The following is a 20,003-nucleotide window of genomic DNA, read 5'->3' on the forward strand; positions in this document are numbered from 1 at the left end:
CTGCAACTCCTAAAAGAACTGAAGATGTTATGGCAGGGAATCCAACTTGAGAGAAAATTCCTGTTATGCAGTCTGGCCAGTCCAGTAGTATGGGTCAGAATTATGATCAGGATAAAGTGCTAAAATTGATTAAGGAGAGTGATTTCAATGGCGTGGATCAGTTATTGCACACCTCATCCAAGATATTCGTCATATCTTTGTTTATGAATTTAGAAGCTCACAGAGAGGCTTTGTAGAAGGTCATAGAGCAAGCCTATGTTGATCATGATGTCACAATTAATCAATTCAATGGCATTGTGGCCAATATTACCGCATGTAACAATCTGAGCTTCAGTACTGAAGAGTTGCCCGAGCAGGGGAGGAACCATAACTTGACTTTGCACATCTCTATGAACTGTCAAGAAGATGCCCAGTCCAATGTGTTGGTGGACACTGGTCTTTCTCTGAATGTTTTGCCCAAGGGCACTCTGTCCAAGCTTTCTTATCAAGGTGCTCCGATGAGATTTAGTGGGGTTGCTGTGAAAGCCTTTGATGGCTCAAGGAAGACCGTAGTTATGGAAATTGATCTCCAAATGAAGATATGTACGTGTTTATTTCAGATCACTTTTCAAGTGATGGATATTCATCCCGCCTATAGTTGTCTCTTAGGTCGTCCATGGAATCATGAAGCTAGGGCGGTGACATCAATTCTCCATCAAAAGTTGAAGTTTGTAAGGAATGGGAAGTTAGTGATCGTGGGTGGCAAGCAGGCCATGTTGGTGAGTTATCTCTCTTCATTTTCATACGTTGATGTTGACGAAGTTGTGGGAACTCAGCTTCAATCTCTTCCTGTTGATGATAATGTTGTTAAGAATAATGGGGAATCCATGACTTCTTTGAAAGACACATAACAATTGGTGGAGAATGGTCAACCTTCTAGATGGGGACAAGTCGTCGAACTTGCTGAGAAGAAGAACAAAGCTGGTTTGGGCTTTTCACCTGGTTCAACTTGAAGAGATTTGAAGAGAATTCAAGAAGTTTTTCATAGTGCTGGATTTATTCATTGAAAAGATCAGTCTACTGCCGCAATCCTGGAAGATGATAAAGAGCAAGAAGCGCAAAACTTTGTGACGCATAGATTGATATGTCAGAATTGGACTGCTGTTGATGTTCCTTCTGTTATACATTTATCAAAGTAATATATTTTTTTTGTTATTTTCAAAAATCCTTTCACTATGCCCAAGGTGAAAGTGAATCTATGTGAGCTTTTTTTCAAATGTTGTCGTCATTAATAAAATGTTTTTAGTTTATCCATATTATGTTTTCTCTTTTTGCTTTTTCTGAAAAATGGTAACATAAAAAACCAAGATAATAATCGCTTTAATATCTGCATCACAATGTGTGTCTATTTGTTCATATTCTAAAATCAACATAAAATTATTGTGCAGATTTATCGTTAAACCCATTGAAAACAATGACCTTATGCCCTCTCCCAACTTTGAATTTCATGAGTTGAAATGGAAGAAGAGGATGTTGAAGAGATTCCTGATGAGATTTCCTGTCTGCTTGAGTATGAGGAAAAGACCATTCAGCCTCATAAAGAGCCATTGGAAGTGATTAATATGGGTTCCGAAGATAACAAGAAAGAAGTCAAGATTGGGGGACTGCTTTATCCATATGTTAAGAAGAGGATGGTAGAGATTCTTAGAGAGTATGTGGATGTGTTTGCTTGGTCTTATCAAGATATGCCAGGTTTAGATACTGATATTGTGGAGCATAGATTTCCATTGAAGCCAGAATGTCCGCCGGTTAAATAGAAGTTAAGAAGAACTCATCCTGATATGGCTGTCAAGATCAAAAAGGAGGTTCAAAAGCAGATTGATGTTGGTTTCCTTGTTACTTCTGAGTATCCTCAATGGGCAGCCAATATTATGCTTATTCCAAAGAAGGATGGTAAAGTTCATATGTGTGTTGATTATAGAGACTTGAACAAAGCTAGCCCGAAAGATGATTTTTGCCTGCAACACATTGACATGTTGGTAGATAATACATCTAAGTTCAATGTCTTCTCTTTTATGGATGGTTTCTCCGGTTATAATCAAATCAGGATGGCACCTGAGGACATGGAAAATACAACATTTATTACACCCTGGGGAACATTCTACTACAGAGTGATAGCTTTCGGTTTAAAGAATGTTGGTGCAACGTACCAAAGAGTCATGACCACTCTTTTCCATGACATGCACAAAGAGATAGAAGTTTATGTTGATGACATGATTGCTAAGTCAAAGACTGTAGAAAATTATGTTGAGTATTTGTTGAAGTTGTTTCAGCGGTTGAGAAAGTTTAAACTCCACTTGAATCCTAATAAGTGTACTTTTGGTGTTCGCTCAGGAAAGTTGTTGGGTTTCATTGTCATCCAGAAAGGTGTTGAAGTAGATCTTAATAAAGTCACAGCCATTCGAGAAATGCCTACACCAAAGACAGAAAAACAATTCAGAGGATTCCTTGGGCGTCTGAATTACATCTCCAGGTTTATATCTCACATGATTCCCATGTGTGGGCGAATCTTCAAACTTCTCTGTAAAGATCAGGGTTGTGTATGGACAGAAGACTGCCAGAGAGCTTTTGACAACATCAAGGAGTACATGTTGGAACGTCCTATCTTGTCTCCTCTAGTGGAAGGAAGGCCGCTGATTATGCATTTGATTGTGTTAGAAGAGTCCACGGGTTATGTGCTTGGATAACAAGATGAAATTGGTAGAAAGGAGTATGCCATCTACTATATGAGTAAGAAGTTTACAAACTATGAGTCTCGGTACTCCATGCTTGAAAAGACTTGTTATGCTTTAGCATGGGTTGCCAAACGTATACACCAGTATATGTTTTTATATATATTAAGTTTAATTAGTTCTTCTAATACAATTTTAGAAATCATTTTAAATAATTGAATCAACATTTTATAATTGGCCCAAATTAGCAATATTATAATTGACCCAAATAAAATAAGAATAATTGAATCAACATTTTATAATTGACCCAAATTAGCAATATTATAATTTCTTATTATTCTAAAATCAATATTTTCTCAAGATCATAATGACCCAAATTAGATTAATATCTTAGAAAATGTTCTTATGTTAGTCTAATATAATACATTATTCATAAGGTTTTATAATTTTTTTAAGTAGTTTGTATTTCTTCAATTACTATATCAACTCTAATAAAATCTTGAGATCATTATCACAATGTATCAAAAAAAACTTTCATCCATAATTCAAATTTTAAATTTTGAAACGAAAACTTAATTGTGTTGCCTAGAAAACATCTAAAGAAACCAAAAATTAAAATCAAAAGTTATAAAAAAAGAAGAAACATGCATAATAATTAGATAAATATAAAGAAACAAATACATGATCTCTGATTGAAAAATCATGAATATTGTCTGGGAGACTTTATTGGTCTTGGATATTTACAAGTGAAGAAGACGTTGAGAAATCCATGAACGTGGAAATCAAAGAAATGATATTGATGAGTGATTCAAATGTGCCACAAATTAAGGATATGATAAAATAAATTTTCCCTTAAATATGATGGGGGTATAATATGATGAAAAAATAAAAACTATATCAATTTTAACATATGTGACAAAAATTGCATAATTTCTATAATATTAAGCATAAGATTTATGATTGCAATTCTTATATTCTCAACTACGCAAAGTTAAAATTATAACATAGAGAAATAATAAGATTAGGTAATAAATATCATAGAGGGACATACCTTTTAAGATTTGATTTTATGTTCGGCAGGAGAATTACTACCCTAGATAGTCATCTAGGTTTTGTAGAATATATTAATTATTTAATGGTAGGTAGCTTAAATAACTAAACAATTTAAGGGTATGGATGATTTAATTGAATGGTTTAATCCATCAATGTCCATTCAGACATAAAACACAATCAATTAATTCATAAATAATTAACTATGCAATTTAAATTTAATTAATTAAAGAGTTAATATAACATTATTTTTAATTGTATAAAAAAACAATCTAAACTACTTCTACTATGTTTTAGATTACAAAATCAAAATAGAATATAAAATTTTAAAATAAATTGTATATTTAATGGTAATATGATAATCCAAGTCCACATAAAAGTATCCTCTTTACCTTTAACCTATTATATTCTTATAACAATAATGTTAAAACTTTTTAAAAAATGATTTCAATATATTTTAAATAATGTTAAAAAAACCTAATTTAACTAGTTTTATCTAAGGGCCCATATATTATATTAAAAACCGATTACAAATATTATTAATTATGGCATATTATTTACAATACTCTTTTAATTTGGTGAATAAATATTCACCTTTACAAGCTTTTAGGTAAGTTGATTGAACTATTCAGTTGATAAATCTTATGTTAACAAATCTCACAACTCGAATCTAAAAGGAAGGTAAGTTGTAGTTATCAACCTATTATTAAAAATCTCTTTAATAAAATATTGATCAATGATAATATGTTTTTTTAGGTCATACTAAACGTGATTATGTGCAATACTTATGACTAATTTATTATTAAGCAAAACTTTCATATAGCTTTCATAACAACTTTCATAACGTATCTTCAAATATTCTAACATTTGTTTCATTTATAGTAGTTTTACAAATTCTAATACCATAATTTGAAAATCTTCTTTGACCCTTGATTGAGCCACTACACTTTTATTTTTATTCTCCATGCAACAAGATTCTTAAAAAAGAAAGTACAATAGGCATAATTAGTTTTTGATTACTTACTGAATTTGCATAATTAATATTGGCATATGACTCCATAGTTAGACTCCCACCTCTTTTGAACAAGAATCGATTTCATGGAGTGATTTTAATATATTGTAGAACTTGGTCTATAATTTGTATATGTCTTTCCCTTAGGACATGCATGAATTAATTCGCCACAATGATCTTATAAAAATCAAGAGTGTCATTAACATATCTTACTATATTGATCCACTTACATCTCATTTCTTTCTTGTCATTTTTCCTTTGAATAATCACCCAAGTCAAATATTTCTTAAGTTCTTTCATTTCCTCGTTGATAACTTGAACGTAATTTTTGTTAATACATCTTGAATAGATAATGTAATTTTCAAAGAATATGTTAGTTCAATAAAAATATTATATTACAAAGAAATATGTTTAGAGGAGAAATATATATAAAAACTCGAGATCTTTTTTGTTTTATCATAAAAATAGATAAATCATTCGAGTCAATATCAAATCATATTTTTCTTTTAAAATTAATAACGATTAAATTTAAGTATTTTTCACTGATGATTTTATAAGAGTAATTTACACCTTTGGATAAATTAAGAGGATTTATAGTCTCCAAGTTATAAAAATAAAGTGAATTATACCTTAGTTTCTAATAAAATGATTAAACCAATATACGATTGCTAGGATTATTCTATTTTGGTCTTCGAGATACGATTGCTACTTACTCTGTCAACTTAATCAGTATTTTCACTTTCTTGATCTCTATCATAATTAGGTAATATCTAAATTTATTGAAGATAAATTTAATTGGTATATAAAAATTAAAGTAATATGCCATATAAAAATTGTGAATGATTATTGTAGAATAGAGAATCTAAAGATTGAAACATGGATTGGTAAAGCCAAGTGTCTCAGGACAATTGTGTGTTGCAACACACAAAACTCACATGCTTCGTGGAACTTTCTTTTTAGTTGGATCGTGTTGTTCTTACACAACTTGGTTTATTATGCAAGTATGTATCTACTCATAATTTTAATTGTTTTACTAATAAAATATTAAACATGTTTTTGGCTTAGACATTATTTTTTTTGTTACGGTTATAAATCACATGAGTAAATAAACCCGCATTATATGTCATTATTGATTAGACACAATTAAAAAATTAGTTAGTAATTTCAATGAAATAAATTGCATATGTTAATAAGTAGTTAGGTATGTTATAGAATCTCGCTATAAAGCATAAGGTATCACGTGTTTAATTTTTTTTATATTTTTTTAATTAATTCAATATGTAATTTTTTTTATAATATGAAGCGTCATGCATAATACTCTTTATTCTCCGAGTGAAACCATTTTACCCTATGAAACTTAACATTTTATAGTGTTCTATATCACTTGAGTAATTAGTTATTATAGTTAAAAATATTCTATTTATACAAACACTATATTAATGGATTTATCAAAATTCTTAGGACACTTTAAATTTAAAATATTTGTTGTGAAACAAATAACCAATATGTTTCAAAATATAAATAGATTAAGTTGGTTAAAGTATTGCCACTGAGATATTGAGGAACAATGCCATCATGCATTATGGTCGCAAATCAATCAGAGTAATATGTGCATTCATAAATTCTAGTAAAGAATCCTGGAGGTTAGAGTGGAATCTACAACTTATTACTATAATCTACATCGTAAGATCATTTTTATTGAATAATATTGACCCTCAATTATACTTATATAATAAGCGAATTAGACTATTTGCTTATCGTTGGATCTCACATAATTCAAATTTTAAGATCCCAACCCAATGAACATTGATGAAAATATAAGGTGGACATGTGAGGATTATGACGATAAACAATCTAGATCGAAAGTTTCACGCTAGGACCCAATCACTACAATAACAATAAAGGATAATAATTTGGTTTTAAATGTTGTAAAATCTTTTCTTTGATTTGTTTTAATAATGTACTCTCAATGAGAATCTTAAACACTAATGAGTTGAATTTAATTATTTAGAGAGCACTCGCTACTGCTCCTATATTTTGTATACTATCATGGGCAATTACTATTAAGGGGTCTACTTGTTCAGTCCACTTACTCTAATTTTTGTATCAGAGGTTATTGTACTTGGCGAACCACTGAGAGTTAGAATGTACGAATTCTTTTCACCTTTAACATTTTAACAATTTTCATTTTTTCCTTTAAATTATTACCTTACATTTTTTATTACGTAATCATTTCTTAACACTAAGACTAAATTAAATACTTTTATTATAAGCATGTGCATTTAAATAAACCGTAGTAATAAATAACAATATTGTATGATATTGTTGGAAGTTGATCACCGTTGAACATGTGGTTAATGCTTCAACTTCAATTTTAATTTATATAGAATTGATACTCATTAGGAAATATCAAGTATTTACAAGAATCATTCTGTTTGAGTTATTTGTCTTTTTCTCTAGACAAGAGGATATCTTAAGTGCAAAATACAAAATTACCCAATTTAATTATTATTTTAGTTTATAGGATAACTAATGTTAAATATGAGTTGGTGGTAAGAAATAACATATGTATCAATGAATGCAATAATAGAGTATACATTTAGTTTGTGCTTTAAAAGCTAAATAGAAAATCAAACTAATAATACTTTGTAATTATTGCTTTATTGATTCCATCATGATTGAATCATACAACAAGTAAATAAATAAATAAATAAAAATAGTTAAATATTAAAAAAATATAAAATTGGTTTAACCGAGCTTCAACCAAACTATAGTACTATTTATTATCAATTAGTTGATTTTTCAAGTTTATTCTAATTTTTTAAAAAATTGTATTTATCATTTAACAAGTACTGATACATAGTAACAAAGTCTGTTAGTTCATAAGATCATTCTTTTATTGGTATCTTTATGTAATCGTTAGTTAGTTTTACAATAAAGAAAGAACATATAAAACTAAATTTTTTTCTTTAGTATACTTTTTCATTTCATCTCTATGATTGAAGGATTTATTTATTTATATTTCTACAGTTATTTAACTTACAACCCAATATGACAAGATGTGTTAATAATTATAAAAGTAGAGAGAAAATTAAATTAAACTTTTATTTGTCAATCAAGCATAGATAAATTGTTAATTTTAAAACAAATTTACAGGTCGTTGGACATGGTTTTGATTATTCTAGGATTGTATTACTTTTTGTGGGGCAAAACGAATGAGTTGTCTCATATGTCTCAAACAAATGTAATAGATTCTGATTTATCAATAAGCATGATTGATGATGTTATTGTGCATAAATCAACAATAACGATAGTATCAAGTTCTTCATCTTGTGAGACTATATCATGATTTTTTATTTATAGATAACTGCATGTATTGTATGGTAAATATGAAGAAGTAGATTATTATTGTACTTTAAAATGATAAAATTGTTCAAATATAATAATGCTATTTTTATTTTCATTCGAGATTGTTCCTTGTAAGTTGAAATTGGTTATCATCTAAAAAGTACATATATTAAGTAATCACTCTCTAGTTTCTTTCATAAGAAATAATTAAATTAAGGCTAAAAGTCTTGGTAAAGAAGTTATATTTTTACCAAAATATGTAAAATTCAAGGTAGTGTTCAAGATTATAAATAAAGGTTTACAACGATAATTAATGATGACAAAGACAAATTGTTACATCTATTTGTAATATTTATAGTTATGGATTTGTCGGTGATTATTCTAACAAATAAAATGAAAAGAGGCTCTAATATATTTTAAATTTAATATAGTCTTCCTTCATTATAAAAGGAACACATTATGTTATAGTAGGAATTCAATACACATAGGATACGAATGCAAATACAAACATTAATGCCTATATAGATATGCATTTGATTACATAATTATTTTCAAAATGAATTAATGGGGACGAGTATAATAACACATTGCCAAAACATTGTCCAATGTCATCCCTACCTACATAACTCCAATTAAAAATATTTATTAACTTTTGTGATAATCGTCTCTTGATAACTCAACATACAATTAGAAAAAAGATTTTGCTTCTTCTATTTTTAATTTTTTAAAATAGAAATGATTGAATTGAGTGAAAAATCATCTTCAGCTTTTGGCTTGGCTAAATTTTTAATAGTCGAAACAATTATTTTACATCACTATAAAACATATATAGTGAGCCACATTCTCATCAAGAAAGAGTTCATTACTTTAAGTGGCTTTAGACTTTGAAACCAAAAAAGTATTTCTCCATAGCATGTTGAAAAATAGTAGTCATGTCATGAAATAAATATTTACTTCTTAATCTTGAGGAAAATAAGGTGCGAACTCAAGTTCCCAACCATATCCATTAGGCTATATACGTTTTTCATATATTATATTATACTATTACATTTATATACACATAACTATAATATTTGTTTATTAAAATTTAATTGTAGTATTATCTGAACAAGTTCATTAAGTGAAATGCATAATTAGGTTTTAGTTCTTCTGCTAGTTGTGTTTCTTCTTCTCCTAAAACAATTGTGTGCCCTAATCTTCTTCGTTATTCCTTTCATTCTCGTGTAAGATTTATGCCATAGCTTCCACTCGTTCATCTGATCATTATCACTCATTCCTTAATCTTATATTTAAGTAATTAATCTCATCGTTTTCACTCATTCGTTCATCTTAGATTTTGAAGTAGACTAATTTTCTCATTGTTCTCACTCATTCTCTAATTCTATCATCTCAAAATTTGAAAAAAATGTAACAAATTAAAGTAATAATAATTGAGGGATTTGTATCGTGAAAGCTCTACCCTTATATAAAAAACTTTCTTCTTTTTCGAATCCTAAAATTTTTCCCTTCTCAAAATTAATCTTCAAATCAAAATCATTTTACAAATCTATCCAAACCAAATCCTAATCAATTGAATCTCTCCATATTAATCAATTTATTTTGTAATGGGATTTTCTTTTACATTGTTTATGTGTTTTCATCTTATTTGTGTAATGAATAACTGAATTGGTATGTTGTGAAACCTTTATGCCATTTCCAATTATAGCTGAAGCGGAAAACTAAGCCCTAGTCGGTTTCCCGCAGCACACCGAAATTTCTTTGTTTTATTTTGTGCAAAAACTGCATCTATGAAAATCACCAAGTTCAGGAAGTTAGATCGATCCACACTCACCTAATGTTCTTGCCCAGGTTATCACGCTTTCAATTAAAACCTTAACTATTTTCTCTTTCATTTGCATAATTTTTTTTAATTTTTGATATTTAACTCCCATTTTAGTTTTCCTTATTTAGAATTATGGTCAGTTGATGAAGCATGAATGCATGGAAATCATAGTTGCTAAGGTATAAATAAAAATATATCACATCCTTTTTCATTTGGGAAAAATTCATTTGTTGTTTGTGAACTTCAAATTTTTGTATTTTGTGTCACTCTATTATATTACATGATGAAACTTGTAATTTTTATGTATATTAAGGAGGATAGAAAGCTTGTTGATAATATAGTACAATTTAGAAAAGAGGCTAGTGCTTGTGGTTGATGTTGTGAATTGAATTGATTTGTGCAATTAGTGTAGCTTATAAGTTCTAAGAAATGAGTATAGGGTGGTGTGGTGAGTGAGTTTCTTGATATCATGGGATTATGTCATCTTCGAGTTCTAACTTCTTAAAGGATGACTCCGTTATATCATATAGGCCATGCACAAACAGAGCTATTATACCAATATGTCAAATTTCAGTTTGAATGTGGAAACGACTTTGGTGTCATTGACTATTTTTATCGGTACATAGTGTAACACCCCGAATTTAGATTAATATTTTTATTTTATTATTTGACTGTTTATATGAGTGTTACTTGATTTATTTTAATTATTCTGAACTATTTGAGTCATTTTGGTGTTTTTGGAAGACTAATGATATTTTAGTAGATTAATAATTACTAGAAATATCGAGTTTGAGAGGGGAAATAAAATTGGAATACTTAATTATTTAGAAATTTTATTTAGTTAGAAATAAAATGTTACAGCAAAATATTATTTATAAAAATAATTGAAATTTTTACAAATAATTAAAAGTTTTAATTATTTAGAGATTATTATATTCATTAATATTTTATTATTATTATATAATTAGAGTTTTATTAAATAATTATTTAGTGAAATTTTTATTTAATAAAATAAAAATATTATTTTTTTATCGAATATTAAAGGAAGTGTGAGTGAGAGGAGTGTGAGAATAAATTGGAATTAAGATTTATGAATTTTACTTTTAATAAATATTATCTATATTATATTGAAGTTATTAAATTATACTATGAATTTATGACAATCAATAATATAAACAAAAATAAAAATAAAATGAACAAGTTATAAAGATAAATATTCTCTATCATATTTCAATAATCTAGAGATAAATAGTTGCATCTTCAAGGAGTTTACAATGTGTATTAATTGAACTATATATGTGAGACTATCTCTTATATACTTTTAACTTCTATACATCTATACATGAACGTTCACTTAATTTGTTTGCAGTATTAATTAATTGAACTATATATGTGGGGCTATCTCTTATATAATATTAAGGTGAACTCGTACAATTTTTTGACTAGATTCAGAATCTTATAGTTTTCCTTAATTTATAGCTGATAGAATATTTTGTCTTGTTTATATATATATATATATATATATATATATATATATATATATATATATATATATATATATATATATATATATATTGCATTAAAAATTGTAAAAATATTTAAAAGTGTTTTTATCATCATAAGTTTTATTTAAGATTAAAGTATCGTTTTATGAACATATTTGTAAATGCAAAAAGATGTATTTTCTCCTTTCAATATTATAAATAAATTTCACATTTTAGATTTATTAAATAATTAATATATTTGGTATATATATATATATATATATCAAATACATATTTAATAAATCTAAAAAATAAAATTTATTTATAATATAAAACAGGGAGTATATACCTAAATAGAAAAACAAATAAATAAGTAATTAAAGACTCAATAAAAGTCAGTGTAAGGTGTAAGCTCTTATAATGCATGTCAATATAAATAAATGTTTCACCTGCTATACGTTTAAATGTTATTAAATGTGTTTGAATTAATTATTATATTTAAATATAATATTGTTAGTGTTGTATATAAACCTTAGAAAAATGGTTCATAAAGATTTCTAATTTTTTTTTTTACCAAATAGCTTTCAGTTGATTTTAATTTTATTAGTAATTAAACATTTCTTTTCTTAAAAAAAAGGTAAGCATCTTTCACCAATATGTGTAAATTGTTATACTTTATTTAATATAAGACTCGTAAAATAAATACTATAAAAAATTCAAAATAACATTATTACTAATATATACTTACTAGGAAAGTAATGAGTTGGAAAAATTTGAGATAAAAAACATGAACAAAGATCAAAAACATATAACAAGACATAGTGAATTATGATGTGGGAAAAGAGTAATACTATATATAATATTAATGAAAGAATTTACAAATAAAATATAGAATTGAAAAATGAATTATACCTTTCAAAGTAGAGTGCAAAGGGAACAACACATATAGTTACAACAATATATCCAGATGCAAAAACTTGCACTAATATCATGCTAAGAACAATTTGACAAGACATGAACCACTTTTTCATACATCTAACTTTCTCTTTGTCACTCATATTTCTCACCTTTGTAGAAAATATAATACAATACATTTTGTCTGAAAAAGAAAGGTGTTAGAGAGTGATAAAATCTAAATCTCGAGTATTTTGCTTTGGTATTTGAATAAGTTTTTTTAGGGGAAATCAAAAAGTTAATAAATGAAATAAATCTGGAATTTTTTACTATTTAAAATGGAAAATATTAGTTTGAAGAGAAAGTTTGGTCAACAAAATGTATATAGTATAAAACTTGAATCAAATACATCAGATTGTTGATTCAATTTTAAAACAGTAGGGGGCAAATGGTGTCATGATAAGACCTTTTTTTTTTAAGTAACAAGTAATAAATATGTACCTATTTTTAGGTGGGATATAGTTTTGGACGTGTGGGATACTACGAATTTATCAGAAGATTATCATAAAAATAGAAAGTAAAAAAAAGTTATAAAATATAATAAATTAAAATTAAAATAGTAATACATGTAGATAAAATATAAACAACAATGTTATAAATAATATGATTAAAAATAAAAACTATTGAAACATGTATTAGATAAATCAATCTTTTTAGTTTCTTTTACAAATAAGACAATTATCTTATAAGAGAGACTACAATTTTAAATATCTATTTAATTTTTTAAAAAAATTCTTTTGATCGTTTTCACATAAAAAAAATAATAATAAATTTTTATTATTCAATATTTGGATCAATAGTTTTATTTTTTTCATTTTATATAGTTTTCACTATAAGAGAAAACAAAATTTATTGACTCATACATATTTGAATAAGTTATTTCATTTTTTTCCGTATTATATTATTTTGCACGACATAACCGCATGTGTATGATTTTATAAGCACATTTGTAGACATATTCAAGTAAAAAATAAATTGTAGCATATACTTAATTAGTTTATAAGTGTCACATAATTATTTTTTTATATTTAAATTATAAATACAAAATTGGGGTATGACACCTACGCACCAGAATTGATATGATATGCACATTTGATTTTAAAATATAATAGAAATGAAATAAAAGAAAGACAAGATCGTTTAACTAAAAAAATTATTATTTTTAAAAGAGATAATAAATTTGTGTCTATAATATTTTACATATATAAAAATATTTAAATCTAACAATATATTTTTTTCGTATATAATTTGTTTTGATATTATTTACAAAAATGTTTGAATTAATAGTAAATTTATTCCCGTTATTATTCAATATTATGATCAGTAATTTCATGTTCTCGTTATAATAAGTTTGTGCCTATAACTATTTACGTATATAAAAATATGTAGGTACAAAAAATCATGCATCCTCTTGGCTAGGAAGCCTGACCAATTTGTTTGTAACAACAACATCCAATTGTGCTGCCCGTTGAACAATATACTATTTTTCCTAGTTGACACATTGTCTGTTATCTCAGCACATTATGTTATGATGTTTTCATGCAAGTAACACAAAGTCAGAATGTACTAAAGGGCAATTTAAATTTGAAGATCCAAATGCTAACATGGATAATGGAATTGCATACTAATTTTTCTTATTTGTCATCCATCATCAGAAGTTCAGGATCTTTAACATTGTGGAACACCTTTTTAACTGCAGGACCACCAAAAGCACGCACAAGTTCTCATTGCAGAGAAATTTCAACATTCATATTGTTTTCATACGATGATAATCATCAAAATCATCCAAATGAAATATAAAATTAAAGATTCATAGGATACAACACCAAAAAAACAAAAGATTCATCCAAGAAAAATAGTCAGTACTTCTCGTAGGGGTGGAAATGGTGACTCCATCACCTTGTACCTGAAAGATCCGACATATTGACATTTGTCATATAGAAGGTATAACATTGCATCAAAAGTTCTTTTGAGATGAAGTTTTAAAAACAAATATCAAAATCATCTAAAAAGCAACCATGAAAACATGGAAAATGAAGGTACAGAAAAACAAGAAAAGGGGGGGGGGTCCCCGTCGCAGGCTGGCTGGTCCGCTCTGGCCTCGTTGATTGTTTTGAAATTTGGGTTTTGTGATGGAGGTGGGTGGGGGGTTTGTGTTTGTTGGGTTTTTTGAATTTTGGGTTGAATTATTTTCACAAGAATTAAAATCTTTTTGCAATAACACACTCAGAATAAATAATAATAACACAAACGATTTATCCTGGTTCTCTTTAATGAGTATGTAATCTTTCTATCTGAACCCATACTTTTGAATGCTCGTAACAACTGTAATCTCTTCAGATTCCTTGGAAACAAAGATGTAAATGCTAAGTGTTATGATAATGTAACGCACATGCATGGTTCAGGATCATAGGTATATCATATTAAAGTCAAATAGGGTAATAGCATGAAAAATTATAGGTGTCTCTGCTTAATGGAATCCTCAAGGGTAAGCTCTATGGTGGTAGGTTACTAGAGTCATGGATCCTTCTTGGAAACACAGTCGCTATAACTATTACTCGTTAGATAACCATATCTCCAGAGAATTTATTCTAGGTGAGATCTTCGTATCGATCCAACGAGTCCTAAGTCTCCCAGGTCCATACTGCTCAACCATCGATGGTGTGATTCTAAAAAGGTCCCTAGAGTCAGAAATTCTAATTAACAATATTATATCCACAATGAGTACTCGTTAAACAATAATATTCTGAATGGGATCTACTCTAAGCATGGTTTTCATGCCAATCCAATGAGTCCTAAGTCTTGTAGGTCGAACACTACGGAACCATCATCTTATACTTAGGTTTTCCTCAGAATCGGGCATATAACGTATCTCATAAAGTACCAATAATCAAAGAGGCCCCAATAACATCAGATGAATAGCCAGAAATTATAACACATAATAAAATAAAGCAGATAGAAGAAAATAATTAAGAAGTTAACAATTTAAATGCAAAGTTAACTAAATTAGGTTTGACTCTCTCTTGTAGGAGCAAAAATCCGCAACAGAGTCGCTAGCTGTCGCATCTCCAAAAAATACGACCTCACGAGTGTTTGCACGCTCGTAGAATGATAGAACTGAGTCGGCACTGAACTTTATTTATTCCAAAGAAGAAAAGATAAAATATCGATAAAACCATTAAAAGAAAAATAAAATGGTTGCCGCAACCAAATTTGGGTTCGGGAGTCAATTATGCAAGTGGAAGGTATTGGCACCCGCCACGTTCGTTGTACTCAATGGGGACCATTTAGTTAAATTTGCGATTGAATGTTAGCTTATGTTAATTGTTTTCTTCAAGTGATTAAGAATTCAAAAGGAAAAGAAAAGGGGCCACAAAAAGGTTTTTATTAGGGTGTTTGACAAGATTGCAGGTCTCGCTACTACGTATCCTTAAGTACAATGAGGAATTCAAAGCTACGTAGTTCTTCATAGAAAATTACTTATTGGTTGGTTGGTTTTATTGAAAGATTGTTTAGATCGCATTCTAGCGGTTAAACATTGCCTTGTATGCTCGCATTGTAACAACTCGTATAATATATATATATAGAATAATATCATACAAGTGTTAATAATTGGTACTGATCCAACATAAGTGCCTAATGGCATCAATATATACACATGTACAAACTAAAAACATCAATGGAACATGTTATACAATAGTGCCTAAACAATAAAAATCTAAGAACTATGTGCAATATCTTCATTGCACACAACTCCACAACGGAAGATCATGATAAACACCATCCCTTGAGACATCCATAAACAGCTTCTCTTAGATTCAACCTGCAAGGATTACTTGAAAAATAACAACAATAATGGGATGAGATAATAATCTCAGTGAGTTCTCTTATCGTATGGGTCCACTTGGCTCTACAGGGTTCCTACTCGATTCTAATTCAAGTATTCACCTTCCGTTATTTGTGCATCACTCGTACCTTATAACTAGGACTTGAGTAGCACCAGGAATAAACGCAAAAATGTATGGAAACATGTCACTTGAGTTCAAATAACTCAGCAAATCACTATTCGGATTCACGCAACATCAATCCCCAACCGGACCTACGTCTAGGCCAAGGCTTGGTTCACGCATGTCCATGTGATTCGACTTTCACAGTGGATATCAGGTTCCCCTATGGGACTTGAACCCACTTTTAAGAACCATCACTCGTATGGGACTCGAACCCATGTTGAGTATCTTTCACCATATGGGACTCTACCCACGTTGAGTATCTTTCACCATATGGGACTCTAACCCACGTTGAGTATCTTTCACCATATGGGACTCTAACCCACGTTGAGTATCTTTCATCATATGGGACTCTAACCCATATTGAGTATCTTTCATCATATCGGACTCTAACCCATGTTGAGTATCTTTCACCATATTGGACTCTAACCCACTTAGGTGTCCACCTTTCCCCGATGTCTGTCATGGTTGGGACTCAAACCCAATTAAGGCGCGAATCATTGGTGCCACATCCTCACTCACTACGCCAAATAAGGGAAAAGAGGGCGCTTATTTTGGCCTATAACAGCGCTTTTAAGCGCCCTCTAAAGTGGCTCTGGCATAGGTAAAGACAGCGCTTTGTTTTCCTGGAGAAAGCGCTGTCTAAAGTGGCCCTTTAAGGGCCACATTATAGTGCGCTTTCAGAAAAAAGCGCCCTCTGGAGTGGTCCATAAAGGGCCACCTTAGAGGGCGCTTTCTGGACAAAGCGCCCTCTAAAGTTGTCAATGTAAAGTGTTTAGAGGGCGCTTTCTGGACAAAGCACCCTCTAAAGTTGTCAATGTAAAGTGTTTAGAGGGCGCTTCCTACAGAAAGCGCCCTCTAAAGTGTTAGTTATTTTTAAAAAAATTGTTTGAAAAACAGTGGATATTTAATTGGGAACCTGTTCGCATGCTGCAAAAGTGTAAAATTCATATTGATTTCATCCTTTAATCCAATGTTATACACCATTAATCCATTGATATATACAACATGAATCCATTTATATACAACATTAATCCTCCATATATACAACATTAATATATGATTCTTTGATCAACAATATACAACAACATATTCATGATTTAGTAAAAGTACAACAACAATATACAACATATATACAACAACAGCATACAACAACAACATTCCATACATATATGTACAACAATATACAACCTAGCTATATGATTCTTTGATCTACAATGAATTGACACAATTCATCCTTCATTTCATCCAAATGAGCTCTTGAGTAAGATTTGTATTCCTCAAAGTACTACAATTAAGAGAATAAAACATATTCATGATTTAGTAACAAATTAGATGAAATATCCGATAATATTAAAATAAACCCTAAGTTATTATTCCATACCATTTTTGGGATGTCTATACGATTCAACGCAATGATATCTCTCATAAATCTCAATACAAAAAATCCGCAATCGACCGAATTGTTTTGCTGAGGACACTACACAGAAAAACAAACAATATATATATATAGTTAATTTCTTACAAACACTATTATAAGCAAAAAAACAAACACTATTATAAGCAAAAATAAGATACTTAATATATACCTGAACTCTGACCCAGGTAATGTCCTTCCTATTACGATAATTCTTTTTCGATCTAAATTTTAGTATTGCCCTAACAAAATAAAACGTATATTGAGATCAATCTGACAGACATAACTAAATATACAAATACACACGAATATTTAGGGGAATTTCACTTACGCGTCAACCGTCTTCTTCATACTCGGATATTTACTCCAATCACCCGATAACGAATCGAGATAATACACCATTAGTCTCAAAGATCCATAGCAACCAACACCAGTGACCACTGTAAAATAAAACAAAAATTTAGATGCATGAAAATTTTCTACGTAAAAGATATACATAGATTAGAATGAAATTATTAGAAAGAAAATCTAACCCGTTGCCAGAATTAAACGGTAAAAAATACAAACTGGGTGTAGTATTATCGCCGGCCGCCATGAATCTATCGACTAGTTCATTCTTTACGGATGTTGGATTTTTCGTTATTAACGTTGTGTTGATACGGGAAGCAGCAATAAAATTGAATCGGTTACACAATTCAGCTCCCCGCATCAATGTTACATACATATACCTTAAATAGAAACATAATAAACATTAGACTACTCATTGAAATGTGTAAATAAATTGTTCAACTAAGTAAATAATAGATTGATCGGAGTACCATATGTATGTATGAATGACAGCGATGCCCAATTCTTCGTGTTCAAAAAGTTGTTGCATGTCCTCCTTTGCAATTATTTCGGAATGAGCAATTCCGAAAACACCTTCATCAAAATCTACAATACGGATGGTGCCGTGCATAATATCGGACTCTTCCACCATTTTCTCAAGACGCATCATAATTTGAGATTTTGTCCCGACGTCGTTGGAATATCGTTACCAGCTTTTTTCAACTTTCGACCGGGAACCTAAAAATTCATATAAATTAAATCATGATTTTTGTGATGCAACAGAATCGTTGCGTATATAATTCAATGGGTATATATATTTGTACCTCTTTTTGAGATGCAACCGACTCGATGCGTCTTGAAATCCCTTTACCAGCTTTATGTGTGGGTCTTGTAGGAGTCTAACATTACCATGTAATAAGGATTGATTAAATATCATAATTGTAGCTGAATTGAAATGTGAATACTAAATATTCATAATCATTTAGAACATATATACCTCGGCATCTGGGAAAATTAGATCTGACGGTCATCCAACAAAGGATCCGACTGCATCTCGCATCAACGTTGTCTCTGAAACAACGTCAGGTAATGGTAGAAGCGCGTTGGTATCTAATACAAGGTCAACCGAAACTTTCATATATCCCACCAGGAGGGGATTATGGTGAAGTAATTCACCCGAAGTGTTGTGCACTTTTCCCTTGCCAACCATGCGATAAGTTGGTGACGATAGATACAGCTGACAAGGTGTAATGCCCTAAACCAATAATAAATGTTATTGTTAACGTGTATATGTGTCAAGTAAAAAAGTGCTATTTTAATTTCATAATAACATATATAATTACCTCGGGAAATTTCGGTTGACAATTGATACTAGCTCGGTCACTAGTATTTTTGCCTCGGAAGCGCACCTTTCCTCTCTATACCTTGCATTCTCCTTTTGCAGTTCGAGTACTTGTGCCCTTAACTCCGCCAAGGTCTCCATCACCTCTTTGTTGGTAGGATTTTTTGTTTTTGGTTTTTTATAAAATGACGACGGAGTCACACCAAAACCCTTACCCCTCACACGACCGGAATACTCAGGAACATTTAGTACTCGACTAAGTACGCTCCTGCAATCCTGGACCTCGGTTGAAGGTAAGGTTTGGGATAAAGTCTCCTGAAATATTATTAGAGGAGATTAAAAATGAATTATATGTCTAACAAAATTTTCGATATAATTAAAGAAATAATGTTGCATATACTTACACATTCGTCATAAACATTTTGGACCGCTTCAACGACAACCCCATCCTTCCCAACCCGAGCAGCCTTCCACAATACGTGCTCCGGAAGAGATGTTGCGTCACTTTTCTCCTCGGCTAGCTACAAAT

General features: G+C 29.9%; 1 pseudogene; it reads left to right on the forward strand.

Moving 5' to 3' along the window:
- Window positions 1-2,447: 2,447 nt before the first annotated feature.
- On the forward strand, window positions 2,448-8,122 carry LOC127112967 (WAT1-related protein At1g09380-like; annotated as a pseudogene).
- Window positions 8,123-20,003: the final 11,881 nt, after the last annotated feature.

Source organism: Lathyrus oleraceus, unplaced genomic scaffold (genome assembly GCF_024323335.1).
Source record: "Lathyrus oleraceus cultivar Zhongwan6 unplaced genomic scaffold, CAAS_Psat_ZW6_1.0 chrUn0214, whole genome shotgun sequence".
NCBI classification, from domain to species: domain Eukaryota; kingdom Viridiplantae; phylum Streptophyta; class Magnoliopsida; order Fabales; family Fabaceae; genus Lathyrus; species Lathyrus oleraceus.